We start from the raw sequence: 12,508 nt of genomic DNA on the forward strand, positions 1-12,508 counted from the left end.
ATGTCAGAGATCCTTTTAGCTATTCATACAGGCACACAATAACAATAACAACAAATATGTAACACACACACTTAATAATAATAATAATTGAATTGTCCAAACATAAGCACCCATTTTCTAGTTGCTATTGCAAATTTCTTTCCAATACAAAGTGAATCTTAAGTATGTCAACTAACAATAGTGCAGTCAGTCCCATGTGTGACTTTGCTTGCTCTGTGTTCAAGAGTTTCCATGTTGGTGAGGTACATCCATCCCATGTTCTCAGTTTTGACTGTTGAGAGGCAAAAATATTTCCTTTCTATGCTTTCTTGAAAATCAGCATACCTGGGTTATACGTTTCAGCTTTGTAAGTGTGTCTTACCTTTTGGGGCATATATTTTGGGGAGCATGACAGAATGAGAGAAATAAAATAAATGTTTTAAATAAATATGCACATAATATCTTTCTGTTTATTTGTAGTTTGTTTATGGCATTGTATGCCCCGTTCTAGAGCTGGAGGGAATCTCTGAACCTTTGCATGTCAATTAGAAAAAGACAAGGTGATCCCTTCCCTCACGTTTACAATCCTAAAAGACACAGCTCAAAAGGAAAGGAGAATGCGGAGGGGAAAGGAAAACCCAAGTCCAGGGTGAGGTTCCCCAGCCTGGTGGAATATCTGACAGATTACAAAGATGACAAACCTGCTTAAAGAGAGGTGCACAATAGTCCCAGTTGCAGATTTTTCTAGGAATCAGGTAGCCTTGGACTATCCATGTACAAAGTTCAGCTTTCTAAAGAGTAAACTACTTACGGTTGGCCATTTGCATCCACAGATTCTGCATCCATGGATTCATTAAAAATCTCAAAAAGCAAACCTTGATTTTGCCACTTTAAATATGGGACACCATTTTATTACACCATTGTATATAATGGGACATAAGCATCCATGGATTTTGGTATTTATGGGAGGTGCTGGAATGAAACTCCAGCAGATACTAAGAACCTACTCTATTTTATTAGTAACATGTTCAATTAGTATTTTTTTTAGGATAGCAGTGTTGCTGGGCATTTAAAACATACAGACTAGTAAGAGCACAAATTTGTATGACATTTACATGTGTAATTTGTTTCTGTCTTTGTGTGTGTGTGTGTATATATATGTTTGTGTGTCTTCAAGTCACCGGTTGACTTCTCATGACCCCATGAATTTCATAGGATTTTCTTAGGCAAGGAGTACTCAGAAGTGGTTTTGCTAGTTCCTTTCTCTGAAATATAGCCTATAGCACCAGGGATTCATTGGCTGTCTCTGATCCAAGTACTAACCAGGGCTGACCCTCGCTTCCAAGACCTGGCAAGATCTGGTGTCTTCAGGATTTTGAGGCCCCATCTTTGCAAAACTGGAAATAATTGCTAGGATTCTTTTGAATTTCACATAAGAGAGCCAATTAATTTCCTACTTAGATAATTTCCTCAAAATAAATTATTTCATTAATTTTCATATCACACCCAGGTCATCGTAAATCAGTAGTGAGAGTAATCCATTTCCAGTAATCACTTCAATTATAATTGATTTGCAATGAAAGTGAACAGGTGCAGGGAAACGACATTAAAAAGAGTGGGCAGCAATTTCTTTTTTTCCCCATGGGCTTTTTTCATACACAAAGACACACACTAAAATATATAACCATTTGCACAAAATTGGATTTTAAATAATTTGACAAAGCAGTTATTTAGAAAGAGACCAAGGTGAAATCAGAGAGTCATTTGCAATAACCATTCCAGTTCCCATCCAATTCTAGACCGACATTTTACTAAATGTACCTGTAGTTAATTATCTGAGATAAAATTATCTGAGATAAATCTTTATTATCCTCATAAATTAAATTCAGATAAAGTTGTGCACAATTCCTAGATGGGGGGTTGTTGGAAAATGCCAGGTGCGGAGTGGGAGAAGTTAAGGGTTGGAGAGCAGAACAGAGGAAGAAGGAAAAAGGAGGCAAGAAGAAAGCAGAAGTTTTGTGGGTAGAGGATAGAGAAAAAGGAAGCAATAGCCAGACACTGTGGAGGAGACAGAAGGAGCTTAGAAAAGAAAAGAGGCAGCCAAGACGAATGTGGTGGTGGAAAGATGGCGTTTTTCTTGTAGGTTTTTTTTAATGGTGAGGATTTGTGAATTTCCCCACACATCCTATAGATAAACACAGGAAGACACTGTGGCTTGCATACACTCTCTGAAACAGTGGTATTTATTTAAGTGTTGACATACCTTTCAACAAAGGATTGAGTGGATCTACTCTGTTTGGGACAATCCTTTGGATTTAGGTTTGGGTGGGCCGCATGCAGCACTTGAGGGGAAGAGCCCAGTGCAGCCCTTTGAACTCGTCCAATCTCCTCAAAAACATGCAACACGTCTGAAAAAACTTTGGCTATAACCCCACTTTCTTCATGCTCAAAACATGTGTGTTTAAAGGTGATTTTTAGGGGGATCTCAAAGTAACAATCCCCTCAAATGGCAGATGCAATATCACAATCTGGCCCTCTGGAGGAATCCAAAATAAGATGGTGTGGCCCTTCAGACTTCAAAGTGTACCCTTTCCCATTGAAGCCAATGAGACTTGGCTAGAAATTTCCACATTACCACCTATTTGTATGGTACAATGAAAGACATTGAGATACATAGAGTTAAATCTCTCTTCCTCTTCTTTCCTGCTCCTGCCTCCACACACACATCAAGAATCAAACACATATATGGGGGTCCATAGGGAAGAACCTCCTGTCCAGATTTTTTTTAAAGAAAAAACTTTGTATAGTTGATCTTTCCCTCCTCAAAAATAATAACCCTGGAAACCCCTTTTCTGCAAGGCAGTTAAACTAAGAATAAACTTTCCACTGACATCAGCGAAGTCCCTGCCTCGGCTGAATTGCCATGTAGCAGTGAAGATTCAAATGTGCAGACAGATTTAACTCCCCCCCAGCTGTGAGAACACTGTTGCTGGGTGTCTGCATAGCAGTTAAGATCAGATTTTTTAAAAATTTTGGCTGGCATCTTGTAACATACTTACAATACCATATGGTAGACTTATGGCTTCATAACTGTTTCATGTTGTCATTTATGATCATAGCACCATTGCCATGACTGAAAATGTTCCTAAAACCCACCTCACCATACTGAGCAAAGAAGTTCTGCGGGGATGGCAAGATGAGTGCTGAAGGATGACATGTTCAGATGACATAGTCTGACAAGGAGTCATGACAGGGCCCTGTGTGGGTCCCTGCTTTTCCTTGTCACATCATAGCTCACTGTGAGAAGGGCTGGACATATCCTTCAGTGCCTTATTTGCAAGGCCCAGAGCACTCCTTCATTCACAGCTTCCAGGATTTTAAGACGGGTTTTAGGGGGTCAGTTCAGAAAACGGAACATTGCTATAACATGGTAGCTACGTGTTCCATGCTGGATCACAAACTTCCATTGGCATTAGTGGACACTCAGGGTTCTAGGAAATAGATCCAGGGTCCTGGGGAATACATCTGATGCCTTAGACATCCAAGACTGGACTGAAATAGTGGTATGGGGAGGAGGAGAACAGAGGATTTACCTCTTTATCTGATATTTTCCTGCTAAAAAATCCCCAGCTGGATGCTTTTTGTCATTATGTCCAACTAAGGAAAAATCTTGGTGAGGAAATGGTATATGAGGAAAAAGCTGAATGTTTTCCTCTTCCCTTGCAGTCCAAATCCAGAAGTGAAGGCCCTGCAGCTGATTTTTATTTTTAAAGGTAAGAAAAAGTCATAGCTACTCCTAAGCATGCTATTAAAGCATACAATTACCATAATGTGTTGTTTAGTGTTGAGCACTGTACAAAATAATCTAGCAATCTGTACTTTCTGAATCAGTGAGTGAGTGATGCCCAAGTGTCTCACTCTTGTTTTTCTTTCTTTCTCTGCAGCCAACTCACTGGCAGGCTTATGCCTGCATAAGCCTCTAGTCATGAAAGGAATAGAAAGAAACTTGATAGCATGTGATGACAGCATCCAAGCAGGTCACTCTGGAGGGAGCTGAGCAAAATAATTGAATCATAGTCTCGGTTACAGCAGGTTCTTTGTTGCCAGAGTACAGTTGTACCCTTATCACCTCTATTGGGACGGCTAGAATAGTGCTATCACAGTTGGTGTGAGGGAAAGAGATGACACCAAATTAGGATACTGTCCTAGAACCTCACTATTTAGCACAGTCATTTAGAAAAGGGAAGTAATGTTTTCAGAAATTGTATTCCTGAAATGAATACTGGCCAGGTGTCATCTCTCTGCCTACAGCGTCAACCTTCAGACACTCAGGATATAATTATGGCACTTATGTAAGCAGTTAAACCATCACACTCTTGCCTTGTGGAGGGAACTTCGTTTTATGAGGGGCTAGGAATCAGCAAAAGAATTCTTAATACTTCACCAGTCTACAAATTCCTTGCCTAAGGCAATGGACACATCACTCAACACCTGCCAGTCATAATTCAGCACAGATGGAAAATAGCTATTGATTCATCTCTGGAGTTGTAAATCTGACATCATCCTACTGAAAGATAATACTTTCAGACTGCAATCTCGATCTTGGGTCTTAAGTTTAACTATGGATCCAATATGATTTTTAGATTTCTCTGTTTCTTTCCTCAGTTTTTGTGATGATCCAGGTTGATGCAGAATTTTGAAGAACTAAAAAGTGTGCACTTCAGACATTGTAATGGTCCTAATAACTATTGACTTTTTCTAGGATACACCATACCATTCTCATTTCCCATGAGTTTCTGTTCTGGTCTGCAGCCATCAGTTAGCATTTCATGCCCAGTGAGCCTTCTCGTAGTCCACAATCAGCTATTTTTCTAAATTATGTCTGAATCTCTGCAAAATTTTGCTGATTCCCAACTTCTGTGTGAATAGTACTGGTTAGTCTATGAAAGGAAGATTTAAAAATGTTCTTTTTGAACTAAATATATTTGGCCATTAAGCTGTTTACCTTCAGTGTGAACTGTGATTTGTTCTAAATGTGGTTTAGGTCAAACACACCATGGCATGACCATGGTTTATTAAACTTAGAACAAACAATCCTGCTTCAAGTTTAGACTGCAACTGTAGTTACTTCAAAAATAGAAACTTCTCTTGTTGATTTTTCCTTATATGTACATCTCATCTTTGTAGAGCAAATGAAATGAGAGAGTGCACAAGTTGAAGGGTGCATGTTATTTCTGATGGGGCCACAACATCCAAGACTGCATCATCAGGCATAACTATAATGATGGAGCTTCATAGTCATAACACCATCTGATGATGCCACTCTCCTAAAAAAATCTTACTTTTTCAGCCTTGCAGTGCATTGTGTATCAGGGTGCTGGAAAATAATATCTAACAGTGCTTTCCAGATTATGAAGTTCCTGCTAGAACTGCTTTTCTCAATACCTCCACAATTGGGAGAGTGCTTCAGACTTCATTTCCCAGCACCCCAATCTGCACTGCCTCAAAAACCCTTCAGCTGGGATGCTGCTTGACTGAAAAGGTAGGGTTTTGGCATCACGTTCAATCACTGATGACTGTAAATGCAAATCCCCAAAGTTATGAGATGGTTACTCCAGTTTACAGTCTCACAGCTACTGACGGATCCAAGCCAAAGTGTTTAAAATGTCACAACCTTAACCTGATGGCTCACTGCGACAAGGGTTTTCATATGCCTCAGCACTCCCTATCCTTTGCTAGTGTAAACTAATGTGGTTACTTTGTATTTGCAGTATTTTAGTTTTTAAAAATAATCCAAACTTTGTGTTCACCATGCTTAGAAACAACTCAATTGCAGCCAAAAAGCTCTCAATATTCATTTTGTCTAACAAAACGTTTTGTAGTAAACATGCATTTGTGTCCTTCACTTTGGCTATTCAGATTGGACATGAAGAATAATCTGCACGTTCTTAACCATTTTTGCATAGCACAATTTGTTTTTTAAAGCATGGCACTGAATCAGTAATTTGTTTTCTGGCAGATGTGTTTGCATCAGCACTTTCTCCCTCCAAGGTCATTACAATTAATTCAGGCAAAGAATCCCAAATAAGATAGAAGAAAATACCTTAATTCATGGGCATTAAAGCAGATGAGCTACAGAGAGACATCTGGCTTGTATGCTTGTGTTCTCGACATACTATATGCTTGCTATGTCATGGAGGGATTTTCTAAGGCAGGTAAATATGTCATGTAGCATAGGCAATGGGTATTTATGGTATACCTAGAGAAAAGATCCTAATGTTTACTGCTTATGGCATAAAGTTAGATCTGCATTCCTGTCAGCATCTCCAGTGGTGCTCCTTGGCTTGCTAGATTAGACAGAAAGCCACTTCAAAGGCAGAGAATCTCTGTGTGCCCACATTATCCCACACCAGGTCATATTGTCTCCTAAATTTGGCGTAATGGTCACAAAAACTAGACTACTATAATGCTCTGAGCTAACTTTGTACCAGTACTGAAACATTCTGGTTCTTGCATGCAAAATTCAACTTGTGCTTCAATTATGCATGGGCATTTTTCTGAAAACTGTGCCAGTTACTTTTAAGCATTCATATATTTGTAGGATGTTTGCTTTCCTGAAAACTGGGTCATAGCTGTTGTGTCCTTGCAATAAACTAGATGTAATGGCAGCAGACATGTTTCTAAATCACACCTCTCTCCTAATTCATATGTATACTCCATCACCTATAACAGAGATGGTGAAACTTCCAGCCCACAGGCTGGATGGAGCCTGTGGGAATTCACCATCTGATGCACAACTTGTGCTGCTAGCAGTGATCAGAGATAAGAGGATACTTAAAAGTATTTAAACTTTAAATACCCTGCATAGAACTCAGCTATCTTTTTCAGACAGAAAAGCTGTCACACTGGGGCTTATTCCTGTGAAGACATGCAGAATAGAGCTGTGCTTTGTGTACTTGGTGGGGAATGTCCAAATTGGGACAAATTAAATTCTCCCCTGCACACTTTGCTCTGGCCCATCCTAAACTGTCCTTAGGCCCCATCGACTTTTTAGCCCCTTAGCATGGTGTGTCCCATGGGCCTTCCCAAATTGGAAGATGGTCTCCAGACTAACCTGAAATATAGAGTGTGCATGTGTGGTTTTAATGTGAAATGCACCCCTTCTGCCATCTTACTTTCCTGGGCTCCATCCTGGCCTGCCTCTAATAATGGAAGAGGGATGGAGGAATAAAGCCTAAAGCAATGGACCAAAAGGAGATGAAGTATGGGAGGGGAAAGCATCCATTTATCATCTCCCAGGCTCCACCTCTGATCTGTATATGAACAGGGCAGATTAATGACTGACAACAGATGTGGTTGTTGTCGTCACATGTGATTTGACCAACTCTTGACCTTTATTTATGTGTATTATCTAACATTACAAATGGTAATCAAATTTGACTACTTCTTTTCCAAAACTCTTAGAATTACATTATATTAGGGCTGATGGGTAATGCAATTTGCCCATCCATTTAGCAGTAATCAGGATCCATTGAAGTGTGCCCATTGCCAAAATTGATTTATTTTCAGAATCTCAAATGGTGAAGCTAAATTTTCCTTTGTATTTTATTTCATTGCCCACTTATTCAGATTTTAAAATGGTTCCTGATATTTAGCAGAAACATTCATCCTTTCAGTATATACTAATTGCTTCTTGTTTTTCTCATGAAATACACAGAATTGGTTTGTTCTTATTTTATATCCCCTGTCTATAGGGACAAGTTCCAACTAAGATCTCTTTCACACTGCACGATTATACCACTTTGATACCACTTTAATTGTCATTGCTGCATCCTACAGAATCCTGGGATTTGTAGTTTGGTGAAGCATGAGCTCTGTGGCAGAGAAGTCCGAATATTTCTTGAAACTACAAATGGAGGATTTTCTTGAGGGCCAGAAAGTAATTTGGTTGGGTTTGAAATTCTTGGTGAAAGTATCCCTTTCATATCTCTCAAGACTCATTGTGTTATCAAGTATACCATGTTTATGAAGCCTGCAGTGCATTTCAGAGAGAAAGAAAATATGCATACAACTGTGTGTATATTTTTAAAAAACGGAATAGCTAAAATGTGTTCAGTTGAAAAATACACTTTCCTCAATGGAAACAAGAAAGGACATACCACCAAATATTTCAATGTAAAGTAGTTTAAAAATAATAGACTCAAAAAGCCTGAAGTCCTGTACTCATTTACCTGAACTCTGAACACAGTGGTAATTAATTCTGAGCTGACATCTATACAATTTTACTGTAAATTCTGTAACTTATAGATGTTTTCATGAACTAAATTATAATTCGATCACTGTTTGTATTCCCCACAGCTAAAAAGAATTAATTGCAATTCCCGAGGAATGCATGGACATTTTTGATATTTTGGAAAAGTGGAGAGGAAGCATATAGAAAGATTAAACCTGGAGAAGGTAAGCAATACAATGTAAATGAAAACCTACAATATTACATTTGGGGAATGAATAAAAACGTTTAACTAATGAGTTAGTTATGGCAATTTAAGTTTAAATACCAGTGTAGCAAGGCGAGTCCAGTAAACTGCATTTTATGCACGATGGCCATAAGTCCCCCAATGTAGGACTTTAGCCAGAGAGGGAATGTAGTTTAGATGGAATAGTTGCCGTAAGGGGACTATAGCACTTTGCTGTGCATGATTTTGTAAGCACCTCTTTATAAAACCATATCTCACGTCGAAGCATATGTACAGTGGAAGGGAAGCTTCCTCACATGTTTAGTTTTTAAACTTGAAGAGCCTTTTAAAAACCTCATAGGTACAGTAACACAGGAGCCAGAAACCAACAGCCAACAGGGTTCTTCCTGTGGTGGAACAATTCTTCTTCTGTCAGTGGAACCTCTGAGGCCCTTTCAAACTATACAGTTATAGCAGTCAGATTCAGCTTTAACCATACCCTCCAACTGTCCTGATTTGGCAGGGACAGCCCCCATTAACCTTCTGTTGTCCCATTTTTCAGCTGATGTTTTAACCACCACAGCAGCAACCTGTGGAAATTCTGGGGTTTCTAGTTTGGTGAGAAGTTACAGCTTTCTGGCTGAAAATTCTGAATGACAAATCTCAGGATTCCCTAGGATTCCACTATGGCAGTTAAAGTGGAATTATAGCATGTGGAACTGTGCTCCTTCAGCTCGTGTGTATCCTTGAAATATGTTTTAGAGAAGTAGGATACCTCTGAAGTATGTATTTGTTTGGCACAGATGGCTGTAGGAAGGAGGGGATGCCTTGTGGTGTTGAGCTGGTGGCTAGGCTCAAGAATGATATTAGCTTTAGGCCATCATTCTCACTAGAAGGTTGCACCCCTTAGCTTAGATGTATGTGTGTGTTTGCCTACAAGTCACCTGTCAATTATGGTGACCCCATGAATTTCATAGAATACAATGAATACTTAGAAGAGAGCAAATCCTGCTGAATGGCATTGGACTTGCTTAAGCGTGCACGGCAAGTACAGATTTATGCACACATATATACAGTCAACCAGAATACTGATTCTGAGTCTTTATATCACTCCCTCTGTTTTTACTTGAATGCCCTCAATTCACCTTCACTCAGAGAAGGCACTAATTTACTTCTGTTTAAACACTGTTCCCGCAAAAGCAATGGGAAGCATAACTGAACGGAAACCATGTACTGTACACTAGAGTATTTTCTGTAGGTGGAAATAAAATGCTTCCAAGCATTTGGAACAAGCTGTGTTGGATTCTCCACATTCCTTCATATATATGCAGATTCTGGGTATCACCTACAGTTTGTAATCTTTGGAGCCCAGTGGAAATATATATCCAGCCCACACTCAAGGTCACCATAGTAATGCAAATACTTGGCTACCAGATTTCTTTTGAGTAGTGAATTCTTTTACAAGCTCTTTTGTTTGCTGGGATATGAAGCACAGCACTGAATAAATGTGTTCCAAACAAGTGGATATTTTGTAGCTGCCTATTTACTCCCTGTATGTCATTAAGCTGCTGAAATTCATTGATGCCGTTCATTATTTGATATGTTGTTTCAGCCTGAGGGTTTGCTTATTGTGATGGCCTAGCTACTGCTGTTCTGTCTCCTTAGATATGTGTGTTCTTTACTGTGCTGTAGCCTTTCGAGTGTACTATTCTGTTTTCTTAATTGTAGCTCAGTTTTGGGTTCCCCCTTTCCCCCCTTCTAGGCATACTTGTGGCTTTATTTATTTTTTAAATTTATTGATCTGGTCTGGAATTTTAAAAGCCTTCATTTCCTTCTGCAATATAAAGTCATAAATTTTCTTTGCTTCAATTTATAGCATTCTCTTTCCTTTCAGTACACTGTCTATCCTCCTTATCTGCTTTCCTCCTCTGTACATTCATCCAGACAGTTAGGAGAAGAAGAAGAAAAACTACAGAAAGAGAAATGTCTAATGGAAAGTACAAATTATTGCATTTACAGGTTGACTCTCCCTTATCTAAAATGCTTGGGGCCAGAACTGTTTTGGTTTGTGGAGTTTCTCACATTCTGGAATATTTACATATACATAATGACATATCGTGGAGATGGGACCCAAGTCTAAACATGAAATTCATTTATGTTTCATATACATCTTATATAATAGCCTGTTTTGTTTTGTGCATGAAACAAAGATTGTGTACACTGAACCATCAGAAAGCAAATGTGTCGTTATCTCAGAACGCCCATGTGGACAATTTTGGATTTTGGAATATTCTTGATTTCGGTATTCTGGATAAGAGAGACTCAACCTGTATTTAAGATTATTTATCATATTCGTTCTGGTCCATATTTTTCTAACATTAGTTGTAAGAATTTTTTTGTGTGTGTCTCAGCTGGAGATCATGGCCTCATATCTGTCACCAGATGATATCATCTTGACATAATAGGCCAAAGAAATTCAAGATGCTGCCGATTCATTTCCTTGGGTCATATCTGGGTCACTGTAGAATTTCAAATTCCTTTCATAAAAATGATAATTTGACTTACATGATCATATTTGATTGAATGATGACAAACCTGGAGCTTGAAGAAACTTCACTGTCTGATATTGGAACCAACGTGATGTGTGAGTTTAGACCTCAAAACTCTCTTCACATTCAAAAAGGGATTGTGTGCACAGCAACCGATTGTCTAGTTAGTAGACCACATGCCATCTTTGGATTGTCCAGGTTTGATGAGAATACTAGTGATATTTTGTGTTTTCCTGCTTAACAGAACAGTGCCGTTGGTGTGCTGCACTTCAGTTTGTAGCCACTAACTGCATATATGCTGAAATGTAGAACACATTTTTTCATATTTTTCACATTATTCCCTGCCTGCATTATCTGCTTCCTTCTCTTTTGACTGTAATTCCTCCATTCTCTTGTCTTACTCATTTCTCTGTAATTTCTTTCTCTCTCCTTTTGTTATTATTATTATTAACCTTTATTTGCTGTACATGCAATCTTTTTAGTTAGACGGTTCCCTGCCCTCGGGCTTACAATCTAAAAAGACATGACACAGAAGGAGAAGGGAGGTGTGGAGGGAAAGGGTAAGAGGTCCAGCAGTTCCTCTCTACCTCCAAGGCCTGGACCAAGGCAGATGGACTGGAGGGAGGGCTTGGCTTCATAATGGATGGTTAATCATTTTCCAGGGAAAATACATACTCTCAAGTAGGATAATGCATATACAGTACATAGCAATACAGGAAATGGTTTGATAAACAGGCACCAAAAGAACATCAAATAGTAAGCGACAATTATGCAATGCCTGGGAAGGCTTCTCTGAACAGGATGGTTTTCAACTCCGTTTTGAAGCTGGTTAAAGAAGTGGGTAATTCCATTTTCCCTAATCTTTTTTTACCTGTTTCAGTCATTCCTCTGGATTACTTCCCCCCAGCATCCATAATTATCCCTTGCTCTTACCAGGGTCCATTTCTCTCGCTCCCTGGTCACGTTCTCATCTCTGTACCTTTTCCTTAACTTGCTGTACTATGGTACTCTTGTTTTTTTCATTTTGACCCATCTCTTGTATTATTACAAAGCTTTAACCAGTTCAGAGTTATTGCAGTTTAATCTCTCCTTGGCTTATCCAAACTATGCCTTTCCCTTTTTAAATGTAAAGATTTCAGTGCATGCTAGCCTTCATAGAGTAAATTTGTTCTCCTCCTTTTCCTTTGGCTCCTGGAGAGGTGAGCAGCTGGTACAAGCTAGTTGTTATAATGAAAAGCAATTATGCAGTTCAACTCGATCATTCCCATGCTCATTTGTTTTGCTTTATGGTGGTATAAACCAGAAAAGCAGTAACTTTTTTTGCATTGTTTGTGAAAGCTAATTGCACTTCCAGTGTTGAATAAAAATGTAATAGAAATAGGTTGGTGCCTTTGTCTCTTGTGCATTGTCCTTCTCTAAACAATGCTAAGACACAGTTTACGTCATTTGTTAAGCAGACAATGCTGATACGAGAGTGCAGTCTAACCACAGCGAACCTGAATTCCATGATTTATCTGTGTAAAC

General features: G+C 38.9%; 1 protein-coding gene across 1 annotated transcript in view; it reads left to right on the forward strand.

Moving 5' to 3' along the window:
* The first annotated feature begins 8,352 nt into the window (after nt 1-8,352).
* LOC149312744 (capping protein-inhibiting regulator of actin dynamics-like) overlaps nt 8,353-12,508 on the forward strand; it is an 84,210-nt gene continuing 80,054 nt past the window's right edge. The window contains exon 1 of the mRNA XM_089525270.1: nt 8,353-8,436. The gene's annotated coding sequence lies outside the window, so the exon portion shown is untranslated. The remainder of the gene's footprint in view (nt 8,437-12,508) is intronic.

The sequence above is a fragment of the Sceloporus occidentalis genome, unplaced genomic scaffold (assembly GCF_023333645.1).
Source record: "Sceloporus occidentalis isolate IW3139 unplaced genomic scaffold, rSceOcc1.0.p SCAF_5, whole genome shotgun sequence".
NCBI classification, from domain to species: Eukaryota; Metazoa; Chordata; class Lepidosauria; order Squamata; family Phrynosomatidae; genus Sceloporus; species Sceloporus occidentalis.